At 41.2% G+C, this 16,509-nt stretch overlaps 1 protein-coding gene across 2 annotated transcripts in view; it reads left to right on the plus strand.

The window, feature by feature from the left end:
* LOC126425288 (uncharacterized) overlaps nt 1-16,509 on the plus strand; it is a 390,004-nt gene that overhangs the window by 60,786 nt on the left and 312,709 nt on the right. The window lies entirely within an intron of this gene.

The raw sequence follows: 16,509 nt of genomic DNA on the forward strand, positions 1-16,509 counted from the left end.
GGATTCTGGGTGCTTAGGAAGGATTCCTCTGGATGGTCCACGAATAGCATGCCATGCAGGTGTCCACTGCTTTATCATAGATTTGTTTGCCTTCAAAGAAGAATTAATTTTGGGTTAAGATATTGCTGATCATGATGACCAGGAAGGAGTGTGTAGGTTTGAAACCAGTAGGACAGTGGGAAAGGTAGTGTTCAACAGTGGCAAGGACGTGGGCGTTAGGGATGTTAGTGTAGAGAGAGGCGGCATCAACAGTGACAAGCAGGTGCCTTATGGTAAAGGAACAGGAACTGTGGAGAGTTGGTGGAAGGAATGGTTGGCGCCTTTTTATATAGGAGGATAGGTTGCAGGTAATAGGTTGGAGGTGTTGGTCCACAAGAGCACTGTTTCTCTCAGTGGGGCCACAGTAACTGTCCATAATGAGGTGTCCTGAGTGGACAGATTTATGAACTTTAGGAAGCATATAGAAAGGAGTGCAGTAAGTGGTAGGGGAGAGGAGAGAGAGAGAGATAGAGAGATTCTGGGGAGGTGCCCTGGGGTGGACCTAAGGATTTAAGGAGAGATTGGAGATCTTGTTGGATGTCTGGAATTGGGCCACTGTGGCAAGATTTGTAGGGGGAAAAATGTGACAGACAGTTGGCGGAGTCTCTCTGACAGGTAATCCCTGTGGTTGAAAAACATAATCATGGAGCCTTTGTCAGTAAGTGGAATTATAAGATCACAATCAATTTTCCTGCTCTTTGATCATGACCTCACCAATGCATCCCTTCCCCCCTTTCTGTGTTGTCCCCCCCCCCCCTCCCCCCTGTCTCTTTCCTTATTCCAGAACACACACACTGATCTCAGCTAATCCATATACATCTGCTGTGTCCTGTGTCCTCTCTTCAGACATATTCATCCACCGACCTGCTTCTCACTATTATTGTCATTTTATTTATTTTTCTCCTCGATCTCATTATTGTGTTTTGATGTTTGTTCATTTTTACCATTCACTATCGGCCCTGCTCCCTCAGGTTTCACCTTTTTTCCCCATACTTCATCTATTCCATTCCATTTTTTAGTTTTTCCCACATACTTTTATGTATTTTAAGAGTTTCCCTCATGTTTATGTATTTTTTTTTATCCTCCACTGTGGATCCTTGCTCCTTACATCTATAACAATACAGAAAAGTTTCCCTATCCCAGCCAGAACCCAGCCTGACATAATGTTCCAGCTAGCTTGTGAAATCCCCGCAAATGGCCTGACCATCATATTACCTGTCTCTAGCTGAAAACCCCTCCTTCCGCAATAACAGTCTATTCAAATTCAATCAGTCAATAGGCCTCACCAACCTACTCCTGCAAACCATCAAAATCAGGCCTAAACCTTCTTGCAATACCTCCTGTCTATCTGTAACATTCTCCTGCTCTGCAGTCCAAAATTCCTTCATCCCATCTCTCAAGTTGGAATTAGGGTAGCATAAATAATGCAACTCCAGAAAACTATCCACCTTGGACTGCCACTATCCACCACATCTACAAGAGCATCTAAACTCTTCCACATTCTCTCATAGCCGAGAGACACTGTCTTGTAGACTGCTACATTTACCACACCCTCAGAAACTCCCACCATCACCATACAGAACCTAGGATCTAAACAGACCTGAAACACAATCATGATCCATTCCTCCAAAAGACTTAGTTCCACAGATGTATCAGTCTTTCCCAGAGGCCTTACCTTTTGTCTCACTGTCAAATTTAATTGTGCTGTACTTTTTAAAGACCTTTTTTCTTCTCCCAGACCCTACAGTGGAAACACCTTTTTTGCCCTCAACCCTACTAATGAGACTCAACCCAAAATGAATATTGAATCCTGCCTGATTCAGTTCACTCTTCCACACAACCATGACCCACCCCTGCTCCATAATCACCCCATTATCTAGCAAGAATTTCTTAACTGGAATCTTGCCTTGCCATCATTCCCCAAATCTATCTTTCTGCAGAAAGAACCACAATCCACCACCCAAAAACTGATCCGAACCTTACACTCCTACCTGCCAACAAAGGCTCCACCACCGTGGTTCTGAACAGAGGGATTATCTGGCAAAGGAATTCCATCAGCTCTCAAAAGTCAATAAATCCAACCACGCAGGACACCCAGTTGGGGCTGGTTACTGTGTCCCCACTGAGAGAATCAATGCTTTTGTGGACCAGCACATTCAACTTGCTCCCGTAACCTATTTTCATATATAAAAGACACCACCCATTTTCTCCACAGTTAATGTTCCTTTACCACACGGTGCTCTGCTCACCACTATTGATGCCACCTCCCTCCACACTGACATCCTCAATGCCCATGGCCTTACCACAAATGAACACTAACTTTCCCAATGCCTAACTGACTCCAAATTTATAACCTTCTTCCTGGTCACTACGACCAACTATATCCTCACCCACAACTCTCCTTTGAAGGCATCACATACGAACAAATCTGTGACACAGCAGTGGTCACCCACAGGACACCATCCTATGCCAACCTACTGATGGACCATCTAGAGGAATCCTTCCTAACCACCCAGTATCTGAAACCTCTCACCTGGCTTAGATTAACTGACGACACCTTAGTAATCTGGACTAAGGGTGAGGACACACTATCCACATTCCTCCAGAACTTCAATGCCTTTGCCCCCATTTGCTTCACCTGTTCCTCCTCAACCCAACAAGCCACCTTCCACTATGTTCACCAACTCACCAAGAGGGCTACATCAGTACCTCCATGATATCAAACCTCCCAACCTGCAGCAGTACCTCCACTTCAAGAGCTGCAGTCCATTTTATAGCATGAGTCCCTTCTATACAGCCAACCATCCATGGTGAACACATCTGCACTAGAGTTGTGGCGATTCGTGAATGAGTCGTTCATTTGAATGACTCTAAATAAAGAATCGTAAGAATCGAATCGTGATACGGATGAATCGTCGTTCAAAAGAATCGTAAGAACGATTGCGTGTTTCCGAGTCGTGACGATTCCAAGTTCCAACGATTCATCGATTCTTAGTACGCTATGCTTCGAATGCAACTTCCGAATCACGCCGAGTCATGCCGAATGATTACGACCGCCAGATGGCAGTCAGATGGAGGATGCGTGTGAACAAAGGAAGCTCGGAACGAACAAACGAAGTAATACCGTCTTTAAACAATAGCTTTTTAATTAATAATTTCAAGTTCGAGTTTTCGAATGTTATCGTGTTCAGATTCACATTAATTTTTACTGAAGTAATGTCGCTGTATACGATTGAATCCTACTGTTTAGAAGTACATCTTCTCACGCAAATAATAGTGACAGCGGCAAGTTCTCAGACAAATTAAAAGCAAAATACCTATGCTTTGTATTTAGAAGAAATGAAAGTTAAGCTAAATTTGCTGTGTGGGAGGGCTGTCAGCTGCGTTATGAATTACAAGGGTGATGTGAACTTGGAAAGACATCTTAGCACAGAAAAACATAGGATGATATGAGCCAAACCACGTCTGCCTCACTGCTAGATTTTGTTACTATAAAACAGACGTCTGTAGTTAAATACGTTCAAGCCACACAACGAAACTGGCATACCACATAATTTTGCACCACCTTTCGCACAAATCGACTCCTCTGTCCTGGCATACTGAAATAAAACAATAGATGCAATCAAATCAAACGTGACCTTTCATCAATTAGGCATAGGTATAAATCGAGAATCACACTTGTAACGTCATATGCATGTTTACTCATAAATAAACTATTTCTGCCATATCATGACACAGTTCGATTCTAACCCCATTGACAATTTCAGACATGTCCTGCCATCTGTGAGTAAGATGTAGAACTTTTTGCATTCCGTAAGAATCGTGCCATCGCAGACTAGAATGAATCGTGAACAAATCGTAGGAATCGATTCGCAATGTGAGATTGAATCGTAGGAATCGAATCGGGAAAAAGAATCGCGTTGCCCAACTCTAATCTGCACTGACGAGAAGTCCCTCTCCCATATATCGAGGGTCTCACTGAGGCCTTCAAAGACAGAAATTATCCTCCCAACCTTGTACAGAACCATATCTCCCTTCCTTGTCTCTCCAGTCACCTGCCACACCCCACATACCCAGTTTCCAGCCACAAAGAAGCACCTCCCTTGGGCGTCAGTACCACTCAAGACTGGAGCAACTGAATCACAGTCTCTGGCAGGGTTTTGGCTATATCTTGACATGTCCTGAAATGAGTATTATCCTACCCACTATCCCCCCACCTTTTCCCCCACTATGGTTCTCCTCTGCCCACCAAACCTACGCTGTCCATCCCTACTCTACCCCTACCCTCAACCTCTTGCTTCATGATTCATATCCCTGCCGTAAACCTAGATGCAAGACCTGTCCCATAAATCCTCCCATAACCACATTCTGCTGTCCAGTCACAGGCATCTCCCATCCCATCAAAGGCAGAGCCACCTGTGGAAACAGTCATGTAATCTCCAATTTAAGTTGCAATCACTGTGGTGCTTTGTACATGGGCATGACGACTAAGAAGCTGTCTGTCAACATGAATGGCCAGTGAGAAAGTGTGACAAGGGGACTACTGGACCACCCAGCGACTGAAAATGCTGCCCAACACAATGTAATTCACTCCAATGACTGCTTCACAGCCTGTACCATCTGGATCCTTCCTAATAATATCTGCTTTTCTGAACTCTCCCTGAAATATATGCTCCACAGTCTTCTATTCCACCAATACTCCTGCTAGTCCTATTCACCTTTCTACCTCTTTCCTTTTCCACTCCACCCTCCTGTTTCTAACCTCCTGATAGCACATAGCAGCCCTACCCTGTCCCCGCCTGATCCCTGATCCCTGCATTCTCTCACAAGCAACATTACACCTTCCCACACCTTTCTATCACCTCTGTCCCCACTGGAGGTCTCTTCCTTACCCCCCACCACAGGACTGCTGCTCCTGTCAGGTGCATTTATGACTCATTCCAGTCACAGCAAACAGAGACAGTGGTCATGTGCATGTGAGTTGTGCTTGTGTGAATGTGTATCTGCTTTCTACTTCAGCAGGTGGTTTTTTGGCAGAAAGTCTAAATGTATAGCGATGTTTTCATTGTGCCTGTCTGCTTCTCAATGTATTCTCTATAACTATGATGAGAAGCAATCTGTCCTTTTCATAATATTGTTGTTATTCCATCCTGGACTTTCCTTTCTTTGAGTGTTATTCATATACATAGTCTATGTCAGTTCCCAACAACACCGGAAAAAAAGCAGTAATCCACCCACTTGCAGTCTTTGAAATAATGATCAGTGGGAAGGGAAGAAGTGATTATGTGTGTCAGCTGTCTTCAGAGTTGCCACCAGCATACACAGGAAAGGCCTCAGTCACAGACTGAGACACTTTTTCTGTTGAAGTTACAAAATATATTGATCGATTTCTCTGCTTTATGAGTGACGGACTGAGGTCTTTTCATGGAAGCACATCACATTATTCCCAAACAGATTATTCTGGCAATAACACATTTGCCTATAAATTGTGAAAGAGACCCTTTCAATATGGAAAGATCCCACATCAGCACTTTCGCAACTTTGCAGCAGAAGCTCGCTGCACTCTTCTTCTGATATGAGTTATCGTAATTTGTTGAGGGGACATTAAACTGAGAAATGATAATGTCCTGAAGTTAATTTAAATTTCTACTGTTCACTAAAAGAATATTACCATCTGAATCTTTCCCTGTCTCTCTTCCACTTTGGATTATTTTTAATTTCCTGTCTAGTGTTTGTCTATTCTCTCCATTCCTATGGAGCACAGTGTTCAAGGCTTACTGTCAAATAAATTAGCCAAAGTACGGTTCTCGAGAGGGATCATTCTTTCACATAGAAGGAGTTCTATAAATATTACAGTTCCCAATTTACTGAAAAATGGATGGTGTGACAAACAGAAAAATGAGAGGAGTACAAATAAAGGTTGACATTGTACTGAATATGTATAAGATGCGAGATAACAGCCCAGAGAGACAAAGTAGATTTCTCTTGTATCAGCTGAAATACCACTTAGAAGGCTACCAGATGTGGTGGTGGATACAGCCCTAATACTATATGCTTTAAAATGCAAACAATAGTAGCTTAAATGACCATGTTTGTTGTATGTTTCAGAGTGAAGGAATTTACCAGTTTCAGATTTAGTAATTTAATCTTATAAATAACCATAATGTACTATACTAAAATGAATCAGTTCTAAAGCTGAGAGATTCAAAGTTAGGATATAATAGGAAAAAATTAGTATTGCAGAGGGATTGTCGTCTTTAGAAAGGAACACTTTTTTTTTTTTTTTTTTTTTTTTTTTTTTTTTTTTTTTTTTTTTTTTTTTTTTTTTTTTTTTTTGACGAAAGTCCTATTTTTCTTAACGCCACAACTCTGTTTAGTTTCTTCGTTTCATTGTAAGTTCATATGTACATGAAAGGAGAGCATCTTTGGTGTTGGAAAGGAGCCAGTGGCACAAATGTAAGTAAAAATTTTAAACTGTTCTTGAGGTGTATATGAATGGCTGAATTGAAAGAACACTGCCTGTGAAAGACAGTTGTTATTATCCACTTTGGACAAACAGTTTTAAACCTGTCGTAATTGATCATTGCAGAAGACAGCTGGGCAAAGAATAAAACAATAAAAGAAAAATCATCTCTGTAACCAGGAAATTGTTTAAAGCCATACCAAGTGGTTTTTATAGTTGCTATGCTACCATTGTTTATTAAAATTAAGTTTATACTATGCACTGATGCTTAAAATAGTTAACTTCTAAGTAACAGTATACACTATGTGTGGCAAAAGAATGATTACTAGATGTCAATATTGGAAAAATCTGTGAGATATAAATAGTGGAACAAAATCAAATTTCAGTTTTTTTAGAGAAAATTTTCCTACTCTTTGAGGAAATGACAGATATGAGAACAGTTAAAGGAATGATTTAAAAGTTATGTAAGAAAGGAGAAGTTACAATAGATACACTTAGTGCAGAATAACACATAAGTTTGATTTCTGCATAACTTTGAACAGTTACACATATTTCTTTACCAGTTCCTGTTTTCCTCATTGCCCTCTCTTCCCAATGAAGGAATTGCAAATACCAAAAGCACATTTTATGCCTACGGCATATCATGACTCAGCGACTAAATTGAGTGTGACAATAAGTACCATTAAGTTAAAATTATGAAACAAGTGAAAAAAACTAGGGAACTCATTTAATATTACTAGGTATTAGTAGTCAATCTAGTTACTAAACAGACCTTTTGTTTTACTTTAATAATATAACTCACGAGAAACTGAAATACACACATCTACAATTGATGCTGGTGCTGTGCCATGTAACGAATTCCGTAAGACACCCAAGTGATGAGAAGCCATTCTGGTCCGGGACCAGTCAAAGATTGCCCAAAGATCGAAGATTTGTCAGAGTGGGATCTAGGGTGTACAGTGTCAGCCCAGGCATTCTCAGTAATTGAATTTTAAACACACATACTGTAACTGGAAGCAAGCATGTTTCTTGGGCAAATGCAAGATAATAATCAAGCAAATGAATTAAATACAATATTTTGCCAAACAATCAACCTAAACGTGAAAGTTTCAGTTAATCTTATTGCATAACATGTTTGCATTGACACTTATTGCTGATGAAAATGTTTATAATATCTTCGTAACTTAGTAGTCTTATAATATCACTTTCAGTAATGAGTGAAGCCAAAAGTGTTTGTTTGTCTTCTAGCATGGGGGTCCAAAGCTTGTTTATGTCTACTTCAATTTTGAAAATGACCTTTCTCAACTACTGCATATTTTTTAAAGAAAAAGAAAGAGAGAAAAAACAACAGTTTCTTTTTTTTATGAGTCCTGGTTTGGATGAAACAAAGTATGGAAGAAATTGCCTTTCCATGAAATCTGACTCAATTCAAGCCTCCAAAATTCCGTTAATGATTCTTTCAACTCTCTTTGCACTCTTGCCAACTTAAGTGCCACATGTTGGCCGGGCACCACTGGTAATATAATGTGAAAAGTGAATACAAAATAATTTTGTCAACTTCTTTTATGATTATTAGAAGGTCTGTGCCACACTATTAAAGCAGAGACTTTATCTTTTCTTTTTAATTTTTGTGGTGTGACCTCTAGGCTGAAGCCTAGGCTGCCTGCACATAAATGTGACATAGACACTGGAACACTTCAGTAGTGAAAGGGTGGTGCCTTGTCATGCTGAAAGCATGGGCTACATGCAGTCTGATTCGACAGTAGTTTCCTCTCTTGTTCGTTGGTGAAAGACCTACATCTTCACAATCTGTTGAAAAGTATACAGACACTTATTAGTGAACGTTAATGTAGGGAGCATCCACCCTTCACCTGCTCTGCTCGGGACACTTTTCAATGAGGTGTCTGAATGTTCACTATGTGATCAAAAGCATCCAGACATCCCCAAAAACATACATTTTTCATATTAGGTTCATTGTGCTGCCACCTACTGCCAGGTACTCCAAATCAGTAACCTCAGTAGTCATTAGACCATTGTGAGAGGGCAGAATGGGGCACTCCGTGGAACTCATGGACTTCGTATGTGGTCAGGTGATTGGGTGTCACTTGTGTCACACATCTGTATGTGAGATTTCCACTGTTCTAAACATCCCAGGTCAACATCGTCTGTTGACTGAAAGAGATCACTGACAGTTGAAGAGGGTCAGAATGTGTAATCTATCTAGACCATCACACAGGAATTCCAAACTGCATCAGGATCCAGTGCAAGTACTATGACAGTTAGGCAGGAGGTGAGAAAACTTGGATTTCATGGTCGAGCGGCTGCTCATAAGCCACACATCATGCCAGTATATGCCAAACGATGCCTTACTTGGTGTAAGGAGGATAAACATTGGACGACTGAACAGTGGAAAAATGTGTGGACTGATGAATCACGGTACACAATGTGGCAATCCGATGGCAGGGTGTGGGTACAGCAAATGCCGGATGAACATCATCTGCCAGCGTGTGTAGTGCCAACAGTAAAATTTGGAGGTGGTGGTGTTATGGTGTGGTCGTGTTTTTCATGGGGGAGGCTTGCACTCCTTGTTGTTTGGCATGGAACTATCACAGCACAGGCCTACATTGTTGTTTTAAGCACCTTCTTGCTTTCCACTGCTGAAGAGCAATTCAGGGATGGCAACTGCATCTTTCAACACAATCGAGCACCTGTTCATAATGCACGGCCTGTGGCGGTGTGGGTGTACGACAATAACATCCCTGTAATGGACTGGCCTGCACAGAGTCCTGACCTGAATCCTACAGAATGTCTTTGGGGTGTTTTGGAAGGCCAACTTCATGCCAGGCCTCACCGACCAACATCGATACCTCTCCTCAGTGCAGCAATCTGTGAAGTATGGGCTACCATGCATGCCTGCAAGAGTGGAAGCTGTCATCAAGGCTGAGGGTGGGCCAGTACCATATTGAATTCCAGCCTTACCAATTTAGGGTGCCATGAACCTCTAAGTCATTTTCAGCCAGGTGTCCGGATACTTTTGATCAGATAGTTTATGTAGTGAAATGGCAGCACATTCATTCTGCCACGATCTGGAACAAAGTAAATGTTCTGACTCATCCCAAAGTATTCCATTCAGATTGTAGGCAGGACAGTTTATTTCTGGAATGTTATTGTCCACAAACAATACCCCACAGATGCTGCCTTATGATAGGGTGTGTTGTCATGCTGATACAAACAATCATCATCTCCAAACTGTTCTTCTACATACAAGGTACACAATTCTGTAAAATATGGCCCATCCTTCCGCATTTAGCATTTTCTTAAGTGCAACGAGGAGACCACACCCTAACCGTGAATAATAAGCTAGTACCATAATACCACCTAATCCGTACTTCACCGTTGCCACTACACGTGATGGCAGGTAACATTCTCCAGGGGTTTGCCTAACCCAAACCCTTCCATCGGATTGCTACAGTGGACAGCATGATTAATCAGTCCAAAACACTCATTTCCAGTTATGCACTGTCCAGTGGCGTCACTTAGCACTGGCTTCAGAAATGTGAGGCTTATGAGGAGCTGCACAACCATTGTACACTGTTCCTTTTAATTCTGTACACACAGTCATTGTGCTGGCTGGATTGCTGGTAGCATAGGAACTTACAAGTGGGCTCTCCTGCTGATTTTGTATAATTATTTACAACCACCTTCCACAATGCTCGAAAGCCCCTCTGTCAGTAAATGAGGTCTCCATCTCTTGGTTTATCTGTGGTTGTTCCTTAGCATTTCCACTCCACTGTCACATCACCAATAGTCATCTTAGACAGCTGTAGAAAGGCTAAAATTTCTCTGATAGATTTGTTAGTCAGGTGACATCCAATGACTGGTCAATGTTGGAAGTCATTGAGCTTCTGTCGTTACTATTTCTGTGCTGACAATTCAATACTCTCTGCCTTCTTTTATACTGGTGGGCCCATCTCTCATGACCAATAGTGGTCCCATCCACTTTACATAGGGATGCCGTGATACTTTTGATCAGACAGTGTTCGTATGTACGAGGGTGGTTTGAAAAGATCTGGGAACGGAATAGAAAGAAAGTACTTACATCACTGGAACATTTTTATTTTTCAGTGTAGTCTCCTTGTAGATTAATGCACTTGGTCCAACGATGTTCCAGTACCTTGATCCCATATTGTAAATGAGATTTCTCCAGGCCTGCAAAATAGTTGTCAACTCTGACTGTCAATTCTTCGTTTGAAGTGAATCTTCATCCACGAAGAAAAATTTTTAATTTTGATAAGATATGGAAGTCTGACGAAGCCATATCAGGTGAATAAGGTGGGTGTGGCAACAGTTCATACCTACCTTTGTGTAATTTTGCCATAGCGACGGCACATGTGTGCGGGCGCTCACCGAGAGTCGCGGCACCGTCTTGCAGATAATTTTTTCATTTATAATTCTTCAGTTAAAATGTAATATACCCTTTCAGGTGACATCTGGTAAGTGTGAGCAATTTCACGCACTTTCAGTCGGTGGTCTTCCGTGACCATTTTGTGCACTTTTGCAATGATTTCTGGAGTAGTGACACGTCTTGACCAATCACTGCCCATATCATCATCCGAGCTCTCTTGACCAAATTTAAATTCATTTGTCCACTTGGCAACAGCTGAATATGAAGGAGCAGAGTCCCTCACTATATTCTGAAAATCAGCATGAATGTCCTTTGCTTTCATACCTCTCTTTACAAAGTATTTAACCACTGCTCAAATCTTGATTTTTTCCCATCTTCGCAAATCACTATGCGAGAACAACAACAGAGCCACATCACCGCCACAGTTCTCTTCCGAGAGCACTGATGTGGCATGTGTTTACAGACAACAGTCCAATGAATATCACGTGAACAACTCGTTGCGCTAGCGCCGACCTCTCATGGTGATTCCGAGAACTTTTCAAACCACCCTCGTACATATATTCTTAGCAAACTGTTGTGCTTCATATCAGTTTTAGAGATGACTTATATGTCTCTGCTTGTGCCCTTATCTCTCTTATTTTATTTGCACAAGGCTTGACTACACCATTAAAATAGTGCACGATGTTAGTTAAATAAATAAATGAAACAATTTTCTGAAGTTTTTAGTGATAAGGACCTGAACTGAAAGTCACAGTACTTCAGAACATTGAAAGCAGCAGAATTCTGATTAAGCAGTGCACTTCTCACACCAGAGTCCATTGTGGATGTACTTGATATTATACTTTTATTTTGGAGGGAGGGAGATACAGTTACATTTTGTTCACGGGTAAACTCTTGTCGTTTTTATTGCATGAAAGTTAGTTTATTGCACATGTACACTCAATTAAAGCACAGTTGGTTACAGGTTTACTTGACCCTTAGAGAAATGTCACAGAAATGTTAAAAAATCTGATTTGGCAGGTACTCTAAGAAATAAGGTAATTAGTTGGTTACTTAGTGTTCACATCCCATGAATCATTTTGCATGATAAATTGTGATGATGTGGAATGAGTCATTTTACATTCTCATTGCAAAAATATTTAAAATGTGGCTACATGCTGAACATCTATAATCTTTTTTTAAGTATACAGATGTGAGATAGTAATTTCTGCCCATCATTTTTTACACATTACAGTAATAGAAATTCATCTACAGAATAGAAGGACTGTCAAAGAAAATTTTTTTCACAATATTATGAAAAGATAATTGCTACTCACCATATAGCAGAGATGCTGAGTAGCAGAGATACACAACAAAAAGACTGTCAGAAAGTGAGCTTGTCTGTTGACTGACAGAGACTGCTGACAGTTGAAGAGGGTCAGAATGTGTAATAGGCAGACATCTATCCAGACCATCACACAGGAATTCCAAACTGCATCAGGATCCACTGCAAGAACTATGACAGTTAGGCGGAAGGTGAGATAACTTGGATTTTATGGTCAAGTGGTTCCTCATAAGTCACACATCACACTGGGAAATGCCATACGATGCCTCGCTTGGTGTAAGGAGTGTAAACACTAAACAACTGAACAGTGGAAAAATGTTGTGTGGAGTGATGAATCGTGGTACATAATGTAGTGATCCGATGGCATGATGTAAGTATGGTGAATGCCCGGTGAACGTCATCTGCCAGTGTGTGTAGTGCCAACAGTAAAATTCAGAGGCTGTGGTGTTACGGTGTGGTCGTGTTTTTCATTGAGGGCGCTTACACCCCTTGTTGTTTTGCATGGCACTATCACAGCACAGGCCTACATTGATGTTTTAAGCACCTTCTTGCTTCGCACTGTTGAAGAGCAATTCGGGGATGGTGACTGCATCTTTCAACACAATAGAGCACCTGTTCGTAATGCGCCACCTGTGGCGGAGTGGTTACATGACAATAACATCCCTTAATGGACTGGCCTGCACAGAGTCCTGACCTGAATCGCATAGAATACTTTTGGGATGTTTTGGACGCCGACTTCATGCTAGGCCTCATCGACCGACATCGATACCTCTCCTCAGTGCAGCACTCCTTGAAGAATGGGCTGCCATTCCCCAAGAAACCTTCCAGCACCTGACTGAACGTATGCCTGTGAGAATGGAAGCTGCGATCGAGGCTAAGGGTGGGCCAACACCATATTGAATCCCAGCATTACCGATGGTGGGTGCCACGAACTTGTAAGTGATTTTCATCCATGTGTCCGGATACTTTTGATCACATAATGTACTATTTGTCCTCCAAAATATCAATGGTACTCCATGTCCCCAGGTCTAGCACTCCCCCTCCCCCATCTACAAACTATTGTATGGACACTCTTGCTTGAAGTTGAAACTCAAATGAGATGGGTTAACAGGAAGTGGTAATGGGAAAACTGAGTCATTCTGTAAACTGCAAAATAATCTTTGCTAGACATGAATATTAATACTAAGCAAGCACGATGTTATCTTAAGGATTCATTTTGATCCAATGATAGTATCCAATCTTCCACAAATAAAAATTTCTCAGTGTTCAAATTCATATTTACAAATAAAAGTAAGGGTAACAAGTTAAATAAAAATAGTGTTGAAGAAAATGTTTTGAAGATACGAGAAAAACCACAAAATTTAATTATTTTTCTGTGTAATGAGAAAGATTTGAAGAAAGTAGTTGAAGATATTACAAAAAGGATGTGAAAGGCAATATATGCATGCTTGTATGCAAGTGCACGTATTTATACACTAGCTCAAGAAAGGATTTGTTCTAATAGATACCAAGTTTTCTTTCTCTTTTGTGAATGCATGTCAATGACTAAATGTTTCTGCATTTGGCGAGCGGTGTCCTTTAGTTCTAAATTATTTACATTCTATCAAAACTTTCCTAATTTTTTTTTTTTTTTGTTCTTGCAGATAGTTAACACTCATAACCATAGGAAATTTAGTAGACCTGGCTTCGACTTCTACATACACACTTTGCAAACCCCTGTGAAGTGTATGGAGGAGGGTACCTGACATGGTACCACCTACCGGCTAGTTGTGTATGGAGCACTGGAAGATTGTCTGCTTATATGCCTCTGTGCATACCATTATTAGTCTAATATTGTATTTTCACTGTCCCTATGGGACTGATGCATAGAGGACTGAAAAATTTCTCTATATCCCTCATTTAATGCAGCTTCATGAAATTTTATATGTACACTTTCATGGGACAATTTGAATCTGTCTTCAGAGGTTCCCCAAAATAGGTTTCTTCATGTTCCTGTGACACACTGTCATGGAATGAACATACCTGTTGCCACCATTCTTTGTAAACATTTAATGTCCCCTATCAATCATATTTCGTACAAATGCCACACACTTGAGTAGTATTTTAAGATAGGACACTCAAGTGATTTGACAGCAGTGTGCTTTGTAGACTGGCTGTATTTTCCCAGTACCCTGCCAATGAACTGAACTCTGTCACCTGCTTTACCTATGAGTGAGCCTATATTGTCATTACATTTCCTATCGCTACAAAGTGCTACACGAAGGTACTTGTGTGAGTAGACTGATTCTAACAGTGATTCTCTGTTACTGTAGTCATCAGTTACTGTATTATTTTTTGTTTTGCAAAGTGCATAATAAGTACATTTCTGTATGTTTAAAGCAAATTGTCAGACCATGGACCACTTTGAAATCTTGTCAAGATCTGATTGAATATTTCTGCAGGTTTTCCAGATAGTACTTAGTTATAGGTAACTCTGTCATCTGCAAAAAGTCTGAGGTTGCTTTTAATATGGGATGCCAGCTCATTAATATACAACATGAACAGCAACAGCTCCATAATCACTGTTTTTTTAAATCCGTGCTGGTTGGAATGGAGGGAGATACCTCATTATGTTTGATCTCAGACTAATCCAAGAGAAAAAAATTGCATCATTGAAAGATAAGTAATCCAGAGTAATGAAATTTTAGGGATACATTCGTCTGGGTAATATATTTAAGTGATTAACATTAAAATATCACAGGTTAATATGGCTCAAATGGCTCTGAGCACTATGGGACTTAACATCTGAGGTCATCAGTCCCTTAGATCTTAGAACTACTTAAACCTAATTAACCTAAGGGCATCACACACATCCACGCCTGAGGCAGGATTCGAACCTGCGACCATAGCAATCACACGGTTCCAGACTGAAGCGCCTAGAACCGCTCGGCCACAATGGCCAGCAGGTTAATATAGGCACTAGATAAGTCATTGGAAAAGTGAACTGCTGGTACATTACTAACCCGTGTAACCACCAGAATGTTGAATGCAAGCACAAAAACATGCATGCATTGTGTTGTATGGGTGCCGGATCTCAGTTTGTGGGATGAAATACCATGTCTGTTGCAATTTGTTGGTCAATACAGAGATGATTAATGCTGTCTGTGGATGACACTGGAGTTGTCATCTGATGTTGTCCCACACAAGGTGGAATCCAAAATTTTCAGGTCTGGTGCTGCCATGGCCAGCCGCACAGATGACAAAGATGATGCTCCCACTGGAAGGGCTGTTAGCCGCACAACACCAGACATTGTTGCCAAACTTCAACAATTGGTTCATGTGGATCAACATCGAAGCATTAGAGACCTTGCGGATGAAGTGGGTATTGGGTATGGGACATGTCAACGAATGTTGACTGATGAATTGGGCATTGTTTTTAATGGTTTTAGGGTGCAAAACTGCTACGGTCATTAGCACCCAGTCTGTGACTTAGGAAAAGCTAAAAAAACGAAACTGGAAACCAGCAGCAATGGGAGCAAAACTAAAAAAAGTGGGGAAACCAAAAACAGAAGGAAAGCTTAAAAAACCACTATAGAAGGGGGTTGTTTGTCCCCAAAAAGAGCTTCAAATGACTGACGTCATCTCACTGGCACTAATGAACTCGAGAACATGATCAGCTGATTGCGTGTCATCTGCTAAAATGGAGGATATATCAGGCAACAGCTGTAGTTGGGCACGTAATGGAGTAAAATATGGGCACTCAAGTAAAAGGTGTCTCACCGACCACAGTTGAGAGCAGTGCGGACAGAGTGGGGGAGGATCGCCGCTTAAAAGATGTCGATGGCTAAAAAGACAGTGCCCTATCCAGAGTCTAGTTAAAATTACCTCCTCCCGACGACAAGTTCGGGAGGAAGAGGTCCAAGCACAGGGAAGGTCTTTCACGTCCTGTAATTTATTATTGGGAAGTGTCGACCAATGTGCATGCCATAAAAGAGCAACACGATGACGTGCATTATGTCACTGCAATATTTGTGCCAAGGATCTCGACTGCCGAAGTGTGCACGGACCTCCATCAGACCGCATCTGATGATCTGACCTTCTTGTCCACCAGTGACGAGAGCTGGATATGACCCAGATACAAACCAGCAATTGTCCCAGGGGAAGAGGCCGGGCTGTCCAAGACCCAAAAAAGTGAGACAGGTGAAGAGCAAAGTGAAGAGCGTGACCATTGTTTTCTTTGATGCCAAGGGAATTGTGCACAAATAATTCATCCCACCCAACATATCAGTGAATTCCACG

The sequence above is a fragment of the Schistocerca serialis genome, chromosome 10 (assembly GCF_023864345.2).
Source record: "Schistocerca serialis cubense isolate TAMUIC-IGC-003099 chromosome 10, iqSchSeri2.2, whole genome shotgun sequence".
Taxonomy (NCBI): Eukaryota; Metazoa; Arthropoda; class Insecta; order Orthoptera; family Acrididae; genus Schistocerca; species Schistocerca serialis.